The sequence below is a fragment of the Nicotiana tomentosiformis genome, chromosome 1, assembly GCF_000390325.3.
Source record: "Nicotiana tomentosiformis chromosome 1, ASM39032v3, whole genome shotgun sequence".
NCBI classification, from domain to species: domain Eukaryota; kingdom Viridiplantae; phylum Streptophyta; class Magnoliopsida; order Solanales; family Solanaceae; genus Nicotiana; species Nicotiana tomentosiformis.
In genome coordinates, this window is record NC_090812.1 from 156,253,060 (window position 1) to 156,275,771 (window position 22,712).

A 22,712-nucleotide genomic window follows, 5' to 3' on the forward strand; every position below is an offset into this window, starting at 1 on the left:
ACCAAAAATACCAACAAGTAATATATCAATATACAACTTAGTCAAACCTTCGAATCACTCAAAACAACATCTAAACACAAAATTACCCTCGGATTCTAGCCTAAGAGCTTAATTTTTCAAATTCGGCAACCGATGCCGAAACCAGCCAAACCACGTCCGAATGACCTCAAATTTTTTACACACGTCAAAAATGACACTACAAACCTACTGCAACTTCCGAAATTCCATTCCGACCCTGATATCAAATTTTTCACTGCCGACCGAAATCGCCAAATTTCTAATTTCACAAATTCAATCCTAATTCTACCACGGACCTCCAAATTACATTTCAGTTGCGCTCCTATGTCCAAAATCACCTAACGAAGCTAATGGAAGCCATCAGAATTCCAATCAGAGGCCAAATGCTAAAGAGTCAAAATTTGGTCAACTCTCCCAATAAGCTTCAATAATGAAATTCTTTCTTCCAATTCGATTCTGAAATACCTGCAACCCAAAACCAAAGATTCACACAAGTCAAAGTACATCATTTGGAGCTACGTATGCCCTCAAACAACCGAGAAAAGTGCAAATATTCAAAATGACCGGTCGGGTCGTTACAGCCAGAGAATTAGAGCATTACCCAACAATTGGCATGTGCCACTAGTACTTTTCCTGTCAATCCTATCACCTACAAAATCTGGATCTGAAAAACCTTTTAAATCAAAATTGTTAGAATGAACATACCATAATCCTACTTCAGTGGTCTCAATGAGATATCTAATAATGCATTTAACTGCAGTTAGATGGGATTCCTTTGGAGTAGACTAAAATATTGCACACTTACATACACTAAACATTATATATGGTCGACTAGCAGTGAGATATAATAAAGATACAATCATTCCTCTATACATTGCTTCATCCATACTTTTTCCATTATTGTCTTCTTCAACCGTAGTTGTTGGACTCATTGGAGTTCCAATAGGCTTTGCATTCTCCATACCAAACTTCTTTATGAGTTCCTTGGTGTACTTGGTTTGGCTAATAAAAATTCCTTTATTGTTTGATTTACAGTCCAAGAAAGAAAGTTAGTTCTTCCATCATGATCATTTCAAATTCTCCTTTCATAATATGAACGATTTTTTCACAAAATACAGAGTTAGGACGTCCAAAAATAATACCGTCTACATAAAGTTAATTAATAAGACTACCTTAGTTTGAGCTCTTGATAAATAAGGTTGTGTCGATATTACCTCGTTTGAAGCCTTGATTTAGGAGAAAAGAGCTTAGTCTTTCATACCAGGCTCGAGGGGCTTGCTTGAGTCCGTATAGAGCTTAAGACAGCTTGAATACATGGTTTGGGAAGCTGTTACTTACAAATCCAGGAGGTTGTTTCATGTATACTTCTTCAGAGATATATTCATTTAGGAAGGCGCTTTTAACATCCATTTAGCTTGAATCTTTTATGAGAGCAAAATCAAGTAGTATTCCAATGGATTCTAATCTTTCTACTTGTGCAAATGTTTAATCATAGCCGATTCCCTCTTGCTGAGAATAACCTTGAGCAACTAGCCTTGCTTTGTTACGAACTACTTGACCAGATTCATTCAACTTATTTTTGAAACCCCATTTAGTTCCTACAATGGAAGCATTTGATGGTTTTGGAACCAAATACCACACTTTATTTCTATCAAATTAATCAAGTTCATCTTTCACAACTTTGACCCATAAGTCATCTTTAAGGGTTCATCAACCTTTTTTGGCTCAAGTTGTGATATTAAGGCCATGTGAGAGTTGAGCTATTGAGATCTTATAGTAGTGATACATTCTTGTGGATTTCCAATGATTAACTTGTGGGGATATCCAATTTTACTTTTCCATTCATTTTGAACACCCGTGACTGTCTCCTTTTCCACAGTGGTTGACTGTTCAGTAGAAGATGGTTCCTGGATTTCAATGTGCTCCTCAGTTGACTGATTTTGCTGATTGGTCGACTGATTGTGGCTGTCTTTTTCTGTAACAACATACTTTGAGACAATAGAGATGTCCTCATCTTCAGGAAGTTTTTCATTCCTTAAGTGAGGGTTAGTATCCACAAAAATAACATGAATGGTACCTACATCCAGTTCCTTTGGGTCAATAGTAAGCAAGTTTGATTGACGATAAAAAGTAAGTTTCAAGGAATTTAAAGACTGAGAACAAATGAGTTTTATACTGGTTCAGTACCGGTGTGGTACCTACATCAAGTTCCCTTGGGTCACAAGGGTTCTCTTAGATCTTCAATAGTTGGATATAGTAGCAGTGGTTTTATAGATTGTTCACCACCAACGATTTTCAGTGACAATGCTTTATAAGCTTGGCACAACTCTTGTTTTTCTTCCTAACACTTCATATCTTTTGAGACACTAGTAAACTTAGGAATACAATGTTTGTACTAAGAATTAGGAAGTCATAGAAAATAATGGTAAGTTGCATAATTGAATTCTTGAGTCTGCCAAACTTCTTATAGGAGAGTTTTGAGTAGCCGTTTCAGATTGACCCTTGATTGAGGCACAAAATATTCTAAGAGATTTGACCCAAGGGGTGCCTCCGAATCCTGCACAAAAGATGGACTGGATTCATTCACGTCCTTACTTTTCATATCCATAATCAAGGAAGTGATTTGTGGCTTGACTTGGTCGATCAATCTTCACTATCTCCAGATTGCAAATCAATCCTTGAAGAAGGGCCTGACTTCCTTTAGCGGCTGCACTTGATTTGTTTCCTTTTTGACGGCCTTGATGGCCTTTGATTTAGCATTGTTCTGACTTCCTTTAGTGGTTGCACTTGATTTTGTTTCCTTTTTGATGGCCTTGACATCCTTTGATTTAGCATTTTTCTTGGTGCATGTGATCTTGTTTCCTTTTTGGTGTCTTTAACAGAAGGACTTCCTTTGATGTAGTATTGCCCTCCTAATTTTCTGCAATTCAATGGATTAAATGGTTATAGTTAGATTTGCACTATTGTCATCATTGAAACTTAGGTGTAACAGAGGTAAGAGACTGACAATTGTAAATATCTAATTCAACTATCTGTTTCATTCCTTAAAGTTGAGACAAAAACAGTTCAGCGTGATAAAAAAGAACTCCAACCTTACGAGAGCCTTCAATTTTACACTCTTTTAGACTTGAAAGTTGGATAGGTGTCACCAAATTGAGTTTCGGACAATTTGAAATTGTCAAACTTGTCAGAGAACAAATATTTTTGGGCAACTTTCCAATCAACTTGGGGCAAGTATTTAAAGTATCTACTTTTGTATTTAAAGTATATATCGTTGACAAGTGAGGCTTGCTCAGTTGGTAAAAGCACCTCCACCCACGACCGTTAGATCCTGAGTTTGAGTCACGTTGAAGGAGAAATGTGGAAACACTATAGATCCTCCTAATTTGGGAGGGGTTTAAAAAAAACTATATATTGTTGTAATTTTAATACGACTGTATTTTTGTTTCTCCTCATATTGTGAATGTTGTTAATGTGGAATTAGTAATATGAAAGGTTTTGGAGCATGAGGGAAAATATTTAAGTTTGTGATTAATCTACTGTTGCAATTAATTGCTTTATGTATATATACGCATGAAAGTTTTATTCTACTATCTCAAATATAATTATTAAGAAGATTAAGCATTTCATAACTTTATTTATTTGACCGCGCAAAGCGCGAAATGCGAATACTTGACTAGTTTAAAATATATTTTGTTATTAAGATAGAGTACTATCTTACAAGATAATAATCTTAATCCCAAAAGATAGAGCGTCTATAACTGCAATCGCATAGAAGCGAGAGTGTAACGACCCGACTTGTATTTTTGAGAATTAGCGTCCCATTCAGCGGATTAAGATCTCGAGCAATCTCGTAATACGTATTATGACTTGCTTGTGTGGTTGAGTTTGGTTTTCGGATGATTCGGGATCAAATTGGGAGAACAATTCTTATTTAAGAAGTTTAAAAGAAAAGAGTTGACCAGAGAGTTAACTTTTGAGCAAACGACTCCAAAATAGAATTTATATGATTCCAATAGCCCCATATGGTAATTTCGTACTTAGGCGTGTGTCCGAATATTTATTTGGAAGTCCGTAGTTGATTTTGACTTGAAATGGCAAAAGTTGAAAATGGAAGGTTTGGAAGTTTGACCGGGAATCGACTTTATTGATATTGTGGTCAGAATCGAGTTATGAAAATTTTGATAGGTCTGTTATGTCATTTATGACTTGTGGGCAAAATTTAAGGTCAATCGGACTTGATTTGATAGGTCTCGGCATTCAATGTAGAATTTGGAAAATTCTAAAATGTTTCGACGTCATTTCTTCAAGAATAAGTGGTATTACATTAATAAAATAAGATCCAAATTCAGTTACGATTGAATCATTATTTCCATATTAAAATTTCGGAGCCATAGCAAAAAGAATCGTCGAATTCGGACATCGTATGCGAGAATTATTCCCATTTATGTGTCGGGAAATATTTTCCGTCGTCGTCAGCGTCCAAGGTAACATGGGACGCTATCCCTGGCATTGGAACTTCTGAAGTTCTGAAAACGGCGCCACAGGCAGCGCCCCACGCCACATGTGGCGCCACAGACATAAAACCCCCATAAAACGGGGAGTTTTGCCTTTTTTGTTATAACAAAAAGTAGAATTGGGGAGCTCGGTTTGAGTGATATTCAGAGGAAAATTTCACCACAAAACTTGGGGTAAGTGTTCTTGACTCCCTTGTGATTATATTTCATGAATCCATGGTTATATTCATCGTGTAATTCGAGTTTTGATGGAATGAATTGAGATTTTTGCAAAATCTTTCAAAAACGAAAATTTTAGATTTGGAGGTCGAGTCGTTATCGGAATTTGATAAAATTGGTATGGTTGAACTCGTATCGGAATGGGTGTTCAGATTTTGTAAACATTCTATCGGGTTCCAATAGGTGGGCTCCACGTTGACTTTGGTTGACTTTTTATGTTAAATTTTAAGTTGATATTTTATTATCCTGAATTGCTTCCGATAAATTTTAATGAAATTATACAATTAATTTGGATAGATTTGAGCTATCCGGAGATCAATTCAAGTTAGAAGGTTATTTTGGAATATCGGCCTAACTTCGTTAAGGTAAGTTTCTTGTCCAACTTTGTTTGGAGGAAACCACCCCTTAGGAATTGGGATAATAGTATTTTCGTGTTATGTGAAGGTCGTGTATGCGAGGTGATGTGTGGGTACCCAACCTACATGTGGTATTTGACCGGTTTGGACTGTTAGGCTCCCTTCATGTAACTAATTGTAACTATTGTTTCATGACTACATCTTTTGTGTTATAGTTTTTTGTACTTGCTTTACTTGAAATTGTTACCACATGTTCCATCTTTGTTGTCGATATCACCTTATATGCCAATTGTTTATTGTAACTACTCGTTGAATTCATGCTTTACCTGATACATGCCTTAATTGTCAGTTGATGCTCATAAATTGTGACTTGGCTGTTTTTTGTCACTTCCTTGCTATTAGATTTCGCGAACTATCGTGTAGCCTTTTTCATTGGTTGTGACCTCTTTATGTAGCCTTGTTATTCTTTTTTACTTTGTGGTATATCGTAGTTGGTTGTAAACGAAATTTATTTGAAAGATTATATTATTGGATTGGGTTGCACGCCACAACGAAATTTATTTGCAAGATTATATTGTTGGATCGGGTTACATGCCACAACGAATGAACAAATATGAAACTATTGTGGTATTAAGGTTAATTCGATTGTGATTCTCATGATGCATTTCATGTTAGGACGGTTATTGTGGTTTCTTAAATCACCTCATTGTATTTGATTATAATTAATTAGTCAATATATTAAAAATGGAATAAAATGGACTTCTTGTGTGAGTCATGCATTTTATGTGATACGTTAAGTTGCTGAAACATTTAGTAGATATAAATGAAAGAGTTTTCAAGTTGTTCTACTTGTGTGTCTTTCAAAAATAAAACTCATACCTCATTCGAAGGTCTACTAATTTAATGGTGATTATATTTTTACTCTAATTGATGTCTCAACCCTCTCATTATCTTATTGTCATGTAAATTGCGTGAAAATTATAATTTTCTTTTACTTTAATAAATAACATATTGATTTCGTTAAAACTTGATTGAATATCTTAATTTGTATAAAAATAATATTTTATCGTATCTCATATACTCTTAAACTAAACTCAATTGATATTCTATTTGTAAAACATCTCCACTATTTTACCTTATTTAAATCCTAAATTGGTTTAATGACTCATTGGATGTTTCACTGCATTTAATTTGGAAATTGTATTTAATTGTGTTTAAATTATTCATTGGTAATCTTGGTTGATATTGATACGTAAATTATACACATGGTAACACGAGGATTTTGTCGTGCAAAAAAGTGATTTGGAAGATGTGGGCACAAGATGCCACCTGTGTAAGAATTTGAAAGTTGTGAATCATGAATTGAGATTTCGAGGAGTGATACCTCGGGTAATTTATGTTGAATTACATGAATCATAAATAATTTAATTGATTGATTTGTTATAAGATTGATTTGTCATAAGATTCCTTACTTGAACCTACTCATATGTCATTTGTACTCTGACTATATTGTTGCGTAGTTACTTGATTGTTTTCTCGTTGTTTTTCTGTGTTCTCATCGTTGATTTGAATTGGAAATTCTTCGGCTAATGGACTTACATTGATATTCCTTCCTTGTTGTCTTTATGTAGTATTTTATACAGGTTTATATGTCCACTAGGTGTCTTGACCTGACTTTGTCACTACTCTACCGAGGTTTGGCTTGATACTTACTAGGTACCGATGTGGTGTACCCGTACTACTCTTCTGCACATTTTTGTGCAAACCCAAGTACCTTAGTGTTGTTGATAATCTGGCTAATTGATTGGACATTGTTGTGGAGACTTAAGGTATACCTGCTTTCGCGTTCGTAGTCCCAGAGTTACCTTTTGATATTTTTCTTGCACTGTTGATTCTATTCTGGAACAGTTGTATTTAGAGATTTTTCTAGTAAACTCTGTAGGGCTTGTGATTTGTACTACCAGTTTTGGGATCGTAGAAAATTTCTATTTCATATTTATTTCAGATATTTGGTTCATTTATTATCATTTCGTCTGAACGATTAAAAATGGCTAAAATTTATTCTAATGTTGGCTTGTCTAGCAAATGAAATGTTAGGCACCATCACGATCCCGAAGCTGGGAATTTCGGATCATGACAGAGAGTATGGATCTTCAGAAAGAAAGAAACTAAAAGAAAGTAGACTTAATAGTTATATTTTGAGCAAAGCGAAATATTCTGTAAATTTCTATTATTTTTGGTAACTAACATATTTCTATTAATCACCAAGCAAAAAGAATTACATAACCGCAGTCAACATTGACACAACTTGCTTTTTAAAGGAGAAAAGCATACATACTATGGACTAACACAACACATCAGGGTGTGCATCAAAGTCCCAACTCCTGGGGGTGCTCGTGCATTAACAAGATATACATGAAGTCTAGCAGCATTCATGTATACTAAAAACTTCCAAGTAGGAGTGACAAACGAGCGGGCCGGATTGAATACGAGCGGGTCAAAATGGGTAATAGAAACATAGATAAATTATCCGACCCGTCCCATATTTAATACGGATCAAAGGGGTTAACCGGCAAATAATATGGATTTCCATATTATCCATGGCTTCTTGAATATGATCATCTTTGGAAAAATTCCTGGTCTCTCAAATTTGAAGAACCCCTAATTTGAGTCTTTGCAAATATAAAAGTTAAACTCATTGGTTATCTATTTTTAAATGGATAATATGAATCTTATCTATATTTAACCAATTTTTAAAACGTTCATTATCCAATCATTATTTGTAGTGGATAATATGGATGGATAAATATTTTTTAAAATTCATTTTACCACCATTACTTCCAAAATACCAATGCTTTCCTTGTAATTGTACTGGTCCCTTACCATATAAAGCTCCTGCAAAATGAACCTATAACTTTTAGGTCCTTGGCAGGTATTAAGAACAATTTTACCTTGTATTTTTGCTCTTGACATGTATTTCGGGCAAAAAAGACTCTACTTGTTTTTCTTTTCTTTCTTTTTATTCTTTATCTCGTTGTTATAGAAATAGAAGTTAAATAAAATTTCTGATCATAAACTAAAAGGGTTGATCAAAATATATAAATTCTGTTAGTTTTTAGGGACAATAAGTTATAAGGGTAATGTGCCCTTATCATTGGTGGACTAGCTCATACTTGCTCATCAAAGTACCAAACTAATGAATCCTTTATTCCCGATAAACCCTTTTATTTTCGGGTAAAAAATTTGAATTATATTTCTAAAACAACGGGAGGAAGAACAAAAAGAAGAAAAGAAAGAAAGAAAAAAAAGAGCATGTTGAATTTTTTCTTCAGAAATGGACATCAAAAGCATAGATTCACAAAAATTTGTTTTGCTGAAAGGATAACTGTCACATTCCCAAATTCCTTCCATATGATGCCGTGATGGAACCTAGTTTTTAAGACTAGGTAAGCATAATAATTTGCGGAATCAGTAAATATAAATCTGAAATTTAATCCTTAACAGTTGAATAAATAAGAACTAAAAATTAAACAAATATTACTCCCAAACCCCGGTAGAAATAAGTCACAAGCTTCTAAGAGAAATACTAAGTGTCTTGATACATGAGAGTCTAAAGAGAATAAGATGACAATATAATAAGGATAGAAGGGGACTCCGAGATCTGCGGACGCTGACAGATATACCTTAAAGTCTCCGCGTACGGACTAGCTCACTAATACCTGGTCTGGTAGGAAGTACCTGGATCTGCACAAAATAATATGCAGAAGTGTAGTATGAGTACACCACAACGGTACCCAATAAGTGACAAGCCTAACCTCGGTAGAGTAGTGACGAGGTCAGGTCAGGCCCTACTGGAATAATAAGAGACATGGAGAAAGGTTTAACAATATAATAACAATAATGACAATGGGGATTAATCAAGTAAGTAGTATGTCACAATTTAACCACACAAAATAAGGGCAATTAACACCTCGCGGAAGGGAAACATAAATTTACAACTTTAAGGAAAGTACCAAAAATAACCAAAGGCAATTACAGCCATAAAGAAATATCAACAAGGGCACTCCCGAGTTACCGTCTCGTAGTCCCAAATCATAAATAAATTCACAATATCTCATTTTCTTATATCACCTCGGGAGCCTTCATATTTAATTTTAAAGAAAATATTTTTTTCCGAGATATTATCCCGCGTTTTAGCCACCCTTATCACACCGAAGGACTTGTAGTAGTTCCCCTACTATCCACGCATATCAAACCACCCTTATCTCACCGCATGCGTTTCAACTCTCAGACCTTATACCACGCATGCGTATCAATATCATAATATATCACAATTTGCACCTCAAGTGCCCAAATATTTCAATTTGCCAAAATAAATCAACAACATTATTTCCATAATAAGGAGCTCACGGCTCAATCACAATGAGTATGAAAATTTCACAAAATATTCGGGAATGATTAACTCAGTAAATATAATATTTCACAATTTTTAGCACGTTGCCTCAATACCAAATTTAAAAATATCAAATACTTTATTTTAATAATAAATCAATTAAAAAATTCAACTTTCAAATATTGAGCACAGAATAAACGAAACAAAGTTTTAACTAAACAAATAAAACAATTAACAGGAAAAATGTCAGGAAAATTTATTAATGATGACGAATATAACAGAATAAAATAATTTAATTAATATGCAACAGTGATCCACACAATTTGAAGATAAAATCTTCCACATTTAGCCCATGTACACACTCGTCACCTCGTGTATACGACTTTCAACACATTAAAATTATCATATCAATACAAATCCTAAGGAGAATGTTCCCATACAAGGTTAGACAAGTAACTTATCTCGAACCGGGTAATTCTTTACTCTGCTATGCCTTTGCCTCGCGAATTAGCCTCCGAAAGCCTCTCATCAGATAAGCAGAATACTTTGACGATGAAGATAATAAGGTGAATGAGAAGAATGATGTCAGTAACAATCTCGAAACCTTTAGCAAAGAAATCTTTGTTGAATAATAAGAATATGGGGCAGGAAAATTGACAAATTCAGATCTGAAAATCCAACTTCAATATACAAGTCTGACTTCATTTCTTTTGAAAACCAACGATGAACAAAAAAATTGTGGACCGTGAGCCTCTCCAACGACAGCGTTTTGGGTCGATTTGGAGCTAAATTTTGGGGCGTTTTTGGTGGTGTTTTGGATTGTATTAGAGCTGGATTGGGGGGGGGGGGATTGTTTGCTGCGTTTTAGGAGGCTGTTCGGGGCTGTTTCAGAGTCGTTTTTGGAGTGAGAAGAGGGCTTATTTGGGGGTGAATTTCCATCTCGTTTTTGGGGCTTTTGTTTCAAGGTGTTTTCAGGTGGATTATGGGACTGATTTTGCTAGGTTTGGAGTGTTATTTTGCTGGTGTTTGGTGTTAGTTTCAGCTGGGTTTCATTGTAATTTATGGAGGAGGAAAGGGGGCTGTTTTTGAGGTTGGTTTTAGTGACGAAAATGGTGTTTTCAGCTTATTTCCATGTTGGATATTGAATTTTTGGAGTAATTTTGGGCTGGAGTTTTTGGTTGGTTTTTATGGAATTTCTTTTGTGGAGCACAATGCTGGAAAATGGAGTTGATTTGCTGATTTTGGTGTAAAGAAAAGGGGAGGAAACAGAGGAGTATTAGCCAAGAAGAAAACAATGCAAGATTTTCCTTTGTGTGCTCCCCACGCCTGTTCTCTCTCTTTTTCATGTGTTATCTCTATCTATCTCCCCGACAAGTCATATCATTATAATTAAACACAGGATAAGCAATAAATGAGGAAACGAGGTTGTAATACTCAAAACGATCGGTCGTATCGTTATATTCTCCCATGTTAAACAAACATTCATCCTCGAACGGGTTTAGAATTATACCTGGAGTCTCAAATAGGTGTAGATATTTGCTCCGCATCTCCCGTTCAGTCTCCTAGGTAGCTTCTCCGACTGGCTGGCCTCTCCATTGCATTTCACTGAAGTTATGTTCTTTGATCTCAACTTTTGAACCTACATGTCCAAAATAGCTATCGGCTCCACGTCATAAGTCAAATATCCATCCAATTGCACTGTACTGAAATCCAAAACATGAGACAGATCTCCGACATACTTCCGGAGCATGGATATATGAAACACTAGATGAACACCCATTAGACTAGGCGGTAATGCAAGTTCATATGCCACCTCTCCAATCTTCTTAAGTATTTCAAAAGGCCCAATATACCTAGGACTTAACTTGCCCTTCTTCCCAAACCTCATAATATATTTTATAGGCGAAACTCGGAGCAAGACCCACTCACCAACCATGAATGCAACATCACGAACCTTCCAATACGCGTAACTCTTCTTTCTAGATTGGGTTGTACAAAGTCGATCCTGAATCAATTTAACTTTTTCAAAAGCATCCTGTACCAAGTATGTACCCAATAGCCTAGCCTATCCCGGCTCAAACCAACCCACCGGAGACCGGCACCCGCCTACCATATAAGGCCTTATACAGCGCCATCTAAATGCTCGACAGATAACTATTGTTGTAAGCAAACTCCGCAAGTGGCAAGAACTGATCCTAAGAACGCCCAAAATCTATAACACAAGCACGAAGCATATCCTCTAGTATCTGAATAGTGCACTCGGACTGTCCGTCCATCTGAGGGTGAAATGTTGTACTCAACTCCACACGAGTACCCAACTCTCGTTGTACGACTCTCCAGAACCATGATGTAAACTGTGTACCCCGATCAGAGATGATAGATACCGGTACGCCATGAAACCTGACAATCTTACGGATGTAAACTTGAGCCAACTGCTCTGAAGAGTAAGCAGTAACCACAAGAACGAAATGGACTGACTTGGTCAATCTATCCACAAAGCGCATCGAACCTCCTATGTGTCCGTGGGATCCCAACAACTCCATAGTGATCCGCTCCCATTTCCATTTTGGAATCTCTAACTTCTGAAGCAATCCACCCGGTCGTTGATGCTCATACTTCACCTGCTGACAATTTAGGCACCAAGCTACATACTCCACTTTGTCTTTCTTCATCTATCTCCACCAATAGTGTTGTATCAAGTCTTGATACATCTTTGCAGCACCCGGATGAATGGAGTACCGCAAACTGTGAGCCTCCTGGAGAATCAACTTACGCAAACCATCTACATGGGTACACATAGCCAGCCCTGCATCTGTAATACACTGTCATCTCCAATAGTGACTTCATTAGAATCACCGTGCTGAACTCTATCCTTAAGGACAAGAAGATGGGGGTCATCATACTGACGCTCTCTGATACGATCATAAAGAGAAGACTGAAAAACCACACAAGCCAAAACTCGGCTCGGCTCAAAAATCTGCAATCTAACAAACTGGTTGGCCAAGGCCTGAACATCAATTGTTAAAGTCCTCTCTGCTACTGGTAGATATGCTAAGTTTCCCAAGCTCTCCGCCTTACGACTCAAGGCATCGGCCACTACATTGGCCTTCCCGGGATGATAGAGAATGGTGATATCATAATCCTTAAGAAACTCCAACCACCTCTGTTGCCGCAAGTTAAGATTCTTCTGCCAAACAGATGTTTTAGACTCTGGTGACCGGTGTAGACATCGCAATGGACACCGTACAAATAATGCCGCCAAATATTCAAGGCATGAACAATAGTTACTAACTCAAAGTCGTGGACCGGATAATTATTATCATGTACTTTAACTGTATGGAGACATAGGCAATCGCCCTACCGTCATCAACACTGCACCGAGACCAATACGTGACGCATCACAATACACAGTATAAGACCTTGAACCTATAGGTAATACCATTACTAGGGCTGTAGTCAAAGTTGTCTTGAGCTTTTGAAAGTTCTCCTCACATTCCTTGGTCCACCGGAATGGAGCACCCTTCTGGATCAATTTGGCCATAGGTGCGGCAATAGAAGAGAAACCCTCTACAAATCGGCGATAATACCCCGCCAAGCCAAGAAAACTCTAGATCTCAGTAGCTGATGACGATCTGGACCAACTCTGCACTGTCTCAATCTTCTTCGGATCTACCTTGATCCTCGCGCACGAAACTATATAACTCAAAAATCCCACCGAATCAAGCTAGAATTCACAATTTGAAAATTTTGCATATAACTTCTTTTCTCTCAAAGTCTGAAGCACAGTCCTTAGGTGCTGCTCATGATCCTCCCCACTCTGGGAATACACCAGAATGTCATCAATAAATACGATGATGAAGGAGTCAAGATAGGGCTGAAATACACTGTTCATCAAATGCATAAAGGAAGCTGGGGCAGTGGTCAGCCCAAATGACATTACAAGGAACTCATAATGGCCATACCGAGTCCTAAAAGCAGTCTTCGGGATATCTGGCTTCCGAATCTTCAACTAGTGATAGCCTGAATGCAAGTCAATATTACAGAACACCCTGGAACCCTAAAGCTGATCAAATAGGTCATCAATACGAGGCAATGGATACCTATTCTTCACTGTAACCTTGTTCAACTGGCGGTAATCAAACACATCCGCATAAAACCATCCTTCTTTTTCATAAATAAGACAGGAGCACCCAAGGTGATATAATGGGCCGAATGAACCCTTTAGCAAGCAGTTCCTGTAACTGCTCTTTTAATTCTTTCAACTCTACTGGGGTCATACGATATGGTGGAATAGAAATGGGCTGAGTGCCCGATAACAAATCAATGCCAAAGTCAATATCTCTGTCGGGTGGCATACCCGTAAGATCCGCTGGAAATACATCAGGAAAATCGCCTACTATAGGAACGCACTCCACGGTAGGAGTATCAACACTAACATCTCTCACATAGGCCATAGACGCATCACAGCCCTTCTCTCAACCATTTGTTGAGCCTTAAGAAATGAAATAACCTTCCTGGGAACATAATCTAAGGTACCTCTCCACTCTAATTGCGGTAGACCTGGCATAACCAACGTCATCGTCTTGGCGTAACAATCAAGGGTAGCGTGATAGGGCGACAACCAGTCCATGACTAAAATAATATCGAAATCCACCATACTAAGAAATAATAAATCAGCTGTGGTCTCAAAACCACTTATAACAATTAAACACGACCGATACACGTGGTCAACAATAATAGAATCACTCACGGGTGTAGATACATATATAGAAGAACTTAAAGAGTCAGGTGGTACGCCCAAATACGGGGCAAAATAAAATGACACATAAGAATAAGTAGAGCCTTGATCAAATAAGACTGATGCATCTATATGTCAGACCGTAATAATACACGTGATAGCAGAATTAGATGCAACTGCCTCCGTCCTAGCAGGAAGGGCATAATATATGGCCTGGCCTCCCCTTCTAAGGCGACCTTTACTTGTCCGACCCCCACATCTAGCTGGCTGTGCAGGTGGAGTAGTAACTGGTGCAGTAATCATGGCCTAAGAAGCCTGAGGGCCCTGTGGAATGGGTGTGGCATGAGAAATTTGTGGACGTGCACCCCTTCTAAATCTAGGGCAATCCCTTATTATATGACGAGAGTCACCACACTCAAAACAAGCCCTCGGAGGACGTGGCTGCTGGGACTGGCTTGGGCCTGATCGAGTGGACTGCCCACTGAAAGCACCCCGTACATTAGGTACAGTAGACACTGGTGGTGTATAATATGGAACCTGGGGTCTGGGAGTAGCTGGAATACCGCTGGAAGCTGGAAGTGTTGAATGAATAGCATGGCTCACAGAGCCTCTACCATGACGGACTGCAGCTAGGGAACGAGAATTGTTATATATGCCAGAATCTCGGGGTCTCTTAGTTTCCCTCTCTACTCTCTCTCGGATCCGCATACCCTCCAATCTCCTAGCAATTGACACCACATGTTGGTATACAATGTCTATCTCCAGATCTCGGGCCATACTGAATCTGATACTAGGGTGGAGCCCCTCAATAAATCGGCGAACCTGCTTTCGAATAATAGCACTAAGGCCGGTGCATGCCTATCCAAATCATTGAATCGGACCGCATACTCTGACATGGTCATAGAACGCTGGCGCAACTGCTCGAAATCTACGCTCTATGCGTCTCTAAGACTCTGAGGAACATACTCCCTCAAGAACATATCTAAATATTAAGTCCAAGTGAGTGAAGCTGACTCAGCTGGACTATCCAACTCATATGCTTGCCACCACTGGTAGGCCGCTCCTCTAAGCTGGAATGCCATGACAGAAACCCGGCTGGAATCCACAATACCCATAGTGTGTAGGATACGGTGACATTCATCAAGAAATCCCTGAGCATCCTCTGAAGCCAAATCGCTGAAAGTTGGAGGGTTATACTTTTTGTAACTTTCGAGCCTGAGTTAATTCCCCTACGAAACTACTTCCCTAACCTCGGGCCGAACTGGGACAATTGTTACACTGGTATAACATCTAGGGCATGGTCAACCTGGGCCCATGGCTCTAGGGTGCGGGCGGTGGGAGTTTGTGCTCCTCCCCGACCTGATATGTGGCAGGAGCAAGTAGAATCAACCCTATCTGAGCTAGAGTGCCAAACATGCTCAAACACTTGGCAAGAGTCTCCTGAAGTGTAGGGGTAGTAACAGGCGTCTCAGATGCCTGCTCGCCAACTGGAGCTATTGGTGGCTCTGCTACAACAGCTCGTGCAAGTACTCTGGCTGCACTGCGTTGTCTTCCTCGGCCTCTGGCTTGGCCTCTACCTCAGCCCCGGCCTCTTGCGGCTCCAACAGGGGGCATGGGTGTCTAATCATCGAATCCAGTTATGCGTGTCCTCACCATCTGTGAGAGAATAGAAAGACAAGAGTTTAGAATTTTGAAGTTAACAACTGTGCACGATAAGGAATCAAAGAAGTGAATATTTTCCTAACAGTTCAATAGCCTCTCAAAGATAAGTACAGACATCTCTGTACCGATCCACGAGACTCTACTAAACCTGCTTGTGACTGATAACACCTATGAACCTAGAGCTCTGATACCAACTTGTCACGACCCCAAATTCCCTCTATAGGATGTCGTGATGGCACCTAGTCTTTAAGATTAGTAAGCCTAATAATTTATGGAATTACTAAATATACTAAAATTTAATCCTTAACAGTTGAATAAATAAGAATTAAAAATTAAACAAATACAACTCTCAAAACCCGGTAGAAATAAGTCACAAGTTTCTAAGTGAAATACTAAGTGTCTCGATACATGAGAGTCTAAAGAGAATAAGGAAGATAACATAATAAGGATAGAAGGGGACTCCGAGAGATGCGGACGTTGGCAGATATACAATGAAGTCTCTGCGTATGGACTAGCTCACTAACACCTGGTTTGGTGGGAAGTGCCTGATATGAATAAAAAATGTGCAAAAGCGTAATATGAGCACACCACAACGGTACTCAGTAAGTGTGAAGCCTAATCTCGGTAGAGTAGTGACAAGGTCAGGTCAGGCTCTACTGGAATAATAAAATACAAGGAGAAAAGTTTAACAATATAATAACAATAATGACAATGGAGATAAATCAAGTAAGTAGTATGTCACAATTTAATCACACAAAATAAGGGCAATTAACACCTCGCGGAAGGGAAACAAAAATTTACAACTTGAAGGAAAAGACAAAAAATAACCAAAGGCAATTGCAGCCATAAAGAAATATCAACAAGGGCACTCCCGAGCGACCGCCTCATAGTACCAAATCATAAATAAATTCACAATATCTCATTTTCTTATATCACCGCCGGAGCCTTCACATTTAATTTTAAAGAAAATATTTTTCCCGATATAGCATTTCGTGTTTTATTCACCTTTATCACACCGCATGACTTCTAGTAATTCTCCTACTAGTCATGCGTATCAATATCACAATTTGCATCTCAAGTGTCCAAATATTTCAACTTGCCAAAATAAATCAACAACAACATTATTTTCACAATAAGTAGCTCACGGCTCAATCACAATGAGTGTAAAAATCTTACAAAATATTCGGGAATGAATTACTCAGCAAAAATAATATTTCACATTTTTTAGCACGTTGCCTCAATACCAAATTTAAAAATGTCAAATACTTTATTTTAATAATAAATCAATTAAGAAATTAAACTTTCAAATATTGAGCACAGAATAAACGAAACAAAGTTTCAACTAAACAGATAAAGCAATTAACAGGAAAAATGTAAGGCAAAGTTAAAATACGAAAATATATTAATGATGATGAATATAACAGAATAAAATAATTTAATTAATATGCAATAGTGATCCACACAATTTAAAGACAAAATCTTCCACATTTAGCCCGTGTACATACTCGTCACCTCGTGTACAAGACTTTCAACACATCAAAATTACCATATCAATACAAATCCTAAGGAAACTTTCCCCCACACAAATTTAGACAAGTCACTTACCTCAAACCAGATAATTCTTTACTCCGCTATATCTTTGCCTCGCGAATTGGCCTTCGAAAGCCTCGTATGTGATAAGCAGAATACATTGACGATCAAGATTATTAGGTGAAGGAGAAGAACTACGTCAGTAACAATCTCGAAACATTTAGCAAATAAATCTTTCTTGAATAATAAAAATATGGTGCCAGCAAATTGACAAATTCAGATCTGAAAATCCAACTTCAATATACAAGTCTGACTTCATTTCTTTTGAAAAGAAACGATGAACAAAACAATCGTGGACCGTGAGCCTCTCCAACGACAACGTTTTGGATCGATTTGGAGCTAAATTTTGGGGCCTTTTTGGGTGGTGTTTTGGATTATATTAGAGCTGGAATTGGGGGGTTGTTTTTCTGTGTCTTAGGAGGCTATTCGGGGGCTGTTTCGGAGTTGTTTTTGGACTGAGAAGAGGGCTTATTTGGGGGTGAATTTCCAGCTCGTTTTTGGGGCTTTTATTTCAAGGTGTTTTCAGTTGGATTATGGGACTGATTTTGCTGGGTTTGGAGTGTTATTTTGCTGGTGTTTTGGGTGTTAGTTTCAACTGGGTTTTATTGTAATTTATGGAGGAGGAAAGGGGGCTGTTTTTGAGGTTGGTTTTAGTGACGAAAATGGTGTTTTCAGCTTATTTCCATGTTGGATATGGAATTTTTGGAGTAATTTTGGGTGGAGTATTTGGTTGGTTTTTATGGAATTTCTTTTGTGGAGCTTGGTGGTGTCATAACAATGGTGGAAAATGGAGTTGATTTGCTGATTTTGGTGTAAAGAAAAGGGGAGGAAACAGAGGAGTATTAGCCAAGAAGAAAACAATGCCAGATTTTCCTTTGTGTGCTCCCCACGCCCGTACTCTCTCTTTTTCATGTGTTATCTCTATCTATTTCCCCGAAAAGTCACATCATATAATTGAACACGGGATAAGCAATAAATGGGTAAATGAGGCTATAATATTCAAAACGGCTGATCGGATCGTTACAATAACTAATAAGACTTCTCTCTTTCAGTTTCTGTCTTTATGGAGATCAATACTCTCTTGTCTATGCAATGCAATTATAAAGATATATTTAGTTTTAAAAAATGAAATTAATATCTTATGAATTTTATTTTTTCTAGCATCGCGGCAATCACAATTTTTTCAGCAAGGCCACAACTATTGTTAAGTATACATAAGAACTCCCTGTAATTTTTTCATTTACTTTTAATTATCTTTTATTGATTTAAGAATTTCAATTTGTATTTGTGTTCTTGAAGATTATTTATTTTCCCGTGAAAAATTACTAATTTTCTAGAATTGGTATTCTGTTTAATAGTAGTTAAGTTCATGATGGTGAGCAATTATATATTTTTGGCTCTTTTAACCACTTTGGATCTATGTTCTACTTAAAATGTATTACAATAAATTTTTGAGTTAAGATTATTGTCTTGCTGTCACGATCCAAAATCCCACCACAGGCGTCATGATGGCACTTAGTCTCTAAGACTAAGTACTTCGATCATAACAACGATTCAAGCCATTTTTAACATACACAATCGAAATCAAGTGTCGAAACCAACAACGACAATATTCAAACAAACTCCCAAGACTGGTAATAGTGAGTCACAAACTCTAACTGAATACATAAAATGATCTCAAGGAAATCGAATATACAATACTGTTCGAATAATAATTAACAGCATGATAAAATGGAAAGACTCCAAGGGACTGCGACGACCAAACAACTCTACCTTGAATCCTTCCGATCAACACACTAACTTTGTTCGAGTCCAATATCTCCAGTACCTGGCTCTGCACAAAAATATGTAGAAGTGTAGTATGAGTACACCACATGTAATGACCCAACCAGTTATTTTGACTTTTAGAACCCCTTTTCCCTAAATAAAATATCCCGAATGTGCTTTTAATAATTTATGACTTGCGGGTATGGCTGGTTCGAAATTTGGAAGTGTTCGGGTTGAAATCGGAACACTTAGTTCTTTGATCTAGCTTTAAAAGGCCAAGTTTGACTTCGGTCAACATTTTGAGAAAACAAACCCAAAATCGGGATTTGACGGTTCCAATAGGTGTGTATGATGATTTTGGACTTGGGCGTATGTTCGAATCGGGTTTTGGACAACCCGGGAGCATTTCAGCGCTTAATAGTGAAAAATCAACTATTTAAAGGTTTAAGGTTCTTTAAATTTTATTTGGAGTAGGTTTTGGAGTAATTGAAGTTCGTTTGGAATTCCGAGCCTGGGAATAGTCCCGTATGGTGATTTATGACTTGTACGCAAAATTTGGTGTCATTCCGGGTAGTATAAGTATGATTCGGCGCGTTCGGAGAAATTTAGAAACTTGAAGTTCATATTTTGATCCAATTCAGTTTTGGGTTTCAATTCTTAGTTTCATTGTTGATTTACGTGTTTTGAGAGTTCGAGCAAGTCCGTGTTATGTTTAAAGACTTGTTGGCACATTTGGACGGGGTCCTGGGGGGCTCGGGTGAGGTTTAAACCACCCGAAGCTAAGTTGGAAAACACAGAATTTTCAGTTCTGGTTTCCTTCTTCGCAAATGCAATATCCCTTCGCGTTCGCGTGGAGAGTGATGCGTTCGCGAAGCCTGAGATTTTTGTCCTATGCGTTCGCGAATGAGGACTGTGTGAAATCACCCTATGCATTCGCGAGGGAGCTCACGCGTTCGCGAAGGGCAGACCAGTAAGCCTTCGCGTTCGCGAGATCCCTGTCGCGTTTGCAAAGGGAAACTTTTAAGGCAGTGAATTTTGCCTTCGTGAACGCAAGGCACTGACCGGGTTTGCGAAGAAGGGGTCAACAATGCTGGGCAGAATGTATTAAAAACGGAATTTCACCATTTTTAACCATGTTTCTTCCATTCTTGGGAAAGTTTAGAGCTTTTTGAGAGGGGATTTTAACTAGCAACTTGAAGGTAAGTTAATTCTACATACTTTAAGTTAAATATATAGATTATTAGTAGATTATAACCTATAAATTATGGAAATCAAGGGTTAGAGGAAAAACCTAGATTTTTATAAAAATGAGATTTTAACCACGAAAAAGGTTATGGAATTGGATGAAAATTGTATATTTGAGTGCATTTTGTGAATTTTACCATTTTGGGTTGGGTAATTAATTTAATAGTCTAATTTCGAATTATTGAGCATGTATTAATTATTTTAAATAACTTTTGGATAGTTTCGGATTTTTCGACACTAAATTGAGATTTTACGCGACATTGTGATTGGGAAGTGGGCTTTGAGACAAGGTAAGTCTCTTTCCTAACCTTGTTAGGGGGAATTTACCCAATAGGTGATTAAATTAATAATTGTTGCTAACTGTGGGGGCTACGTACGCACGAGATGACGAGAGTCCGTATGTAGCTAGTATTTATGCTAAAGTTCGGTAGTTTAGGACTCTAACCATGAATTACGTGTGTAAATTATAATCTTTATTTAATTAAAATTATTTGAAATATATTATGAATTGTTAGGGAAAGATAGTAAAATATGGAAATCTCATATACTTAATTTTCTGCTTAAATTAATTAATTATTAAAAGAAATTGTTCATCCTCTCGAATTAATCTTATAATAAATACACCCTCATTTCGGAGGTACATAAAAAAATGTCCTCCTTTCGTGTGGAGCGGGCCGAATGCCTCGGCAGCATAGATGCATCTATGGATCACGCCGCACATCCCTTGGCAGTGTACACGACACTCTAGATCGGACCGTACGACCTCGGCAGAAATAGTGCCTAATAATAATAATAATTACGCAATACTTTGATATTTTAATTGCAGCTTGTGAATTTAATTAATAAATTGAGAATTGTTGCATTTGAATGAATTTAATTATCTTTGTTAGTTAAATAAAATTATTGTTAACTCTGTGAATCATGTTGATTTAAATATTTATATTTTTATTTTTAGTTATTATTATTGACCCTTAGTGAGTGTCAAAGTCGACCTCTCTCTCTACTTCTTCGAGATTAGGCTTGATATTTACTGGGTACACGTTGTTTACGTACTCATGCTACACTTGCTGTACTTTTTGTGTAGGACCCGAGACAGACGCTATAGTTAGACCTATCGGCGCACACCCACGATATCCAGAGGCTTAGTGATGAGCTGCCCCTTTGAGCCATTCTGCAGCAACCAGTGTCTCTTCCTGAAATTTTCATTCTGTCTATTTTATTTCAGACAATATTTGGAATATTTGTTTAATCTACTAGATGCTCATACACTTGTGACACCAGGTCTTGGCACACACACTAGTAGAATATTTGGATTTAATTATGTCCTTGATTATTTTAATTACTCGGTTAATATTAAAAGAATTGAATATGTGTTTAAATTACTAGTTGGCTTGCCTAGCTATAGTGTTGGGGGCCTTAACGACCTATAAGTGAAATTGCATCATGACACTTTATTAATTCTATTCTTGATTATTTTAATTACTTGGTTAATATTAAAATAATTAAATATGTGTTTAAATTACTAGTTGGCGTGCCTACCTGTAGTGTTGGGCGCCTTCATGACCTATAGGTGAAATTGGGTCGTGACAACATGGTATCAGAGCACTAGGTTCATGTAGGTATCATAAGTTATGAGCAGACCTAATAGAGTCTTGCGAATCGGTACGGAGACGTTTGTACTTATCTTCGAGAGGCTATAGGATGTTAGGAAACAACCTTACTTTATATTCCATCGTGCAATTGATGTAGTACTAAATATCTTTCTCTTATTCTCTCACATATGGTGAGAACGCACTCTAATAAGGTTCCAGACCAGGGAATAGCTACTCCCCCAGTTGTTAGAGGTCGAGGCAGAGGCCGAGGGAGGGCTACAACCCGTGGTAGGGGACAAGGATGTCCTAGGACTGTTCCAATTATGCCGCCAGTGGGTCCAACAGAGGATCCCATCATTGAGGAACAGGGCGAGGTGCCTGTGGCAGAGCCAGCACCAGTGGATTTCACATATGCAACGGGATTCAAGGATGTCATGGGTCGTATGCTGTGGTTCATGGACACTATGACTTAGGCCGATTTATTTCTAGCAGCCCCTGCCACATCTCAGGCAGGCGGGGGAGCATAGACTTCGACCGCACAGGCTCATGGGCAGGCAACTGCTGTATATCAGACCCAGGGTGCACTACCTATGGGTGGAGCCCAGCCAGTGATAG

General features: G+C 37.8%; 1 long non-coding RNA gene across 1 annotated transcript; it reads right to left on the reverse strand.

Moving 5' to 3' along the window:
- Window positions 1-8,560: 8,560 nt before the first annotated feature.
- On the reverse strand, window positions 8,561-18,452 carry LOC138904141 (uncharacterized). Its single transcript, XR_011413371.1, has 2 exons — window positions 17,509-18,452; window positions 8,561-8,854 (listed from the first exon to the last, which is right to left on the reverse strand). It is a non-coding gene; the product is annotated as an uncharacterized lncRNA (long non-coding RNA).
- Between the last annotated feature and the right edge of the window lie 4,260 nt (window positions 18,453-22,712).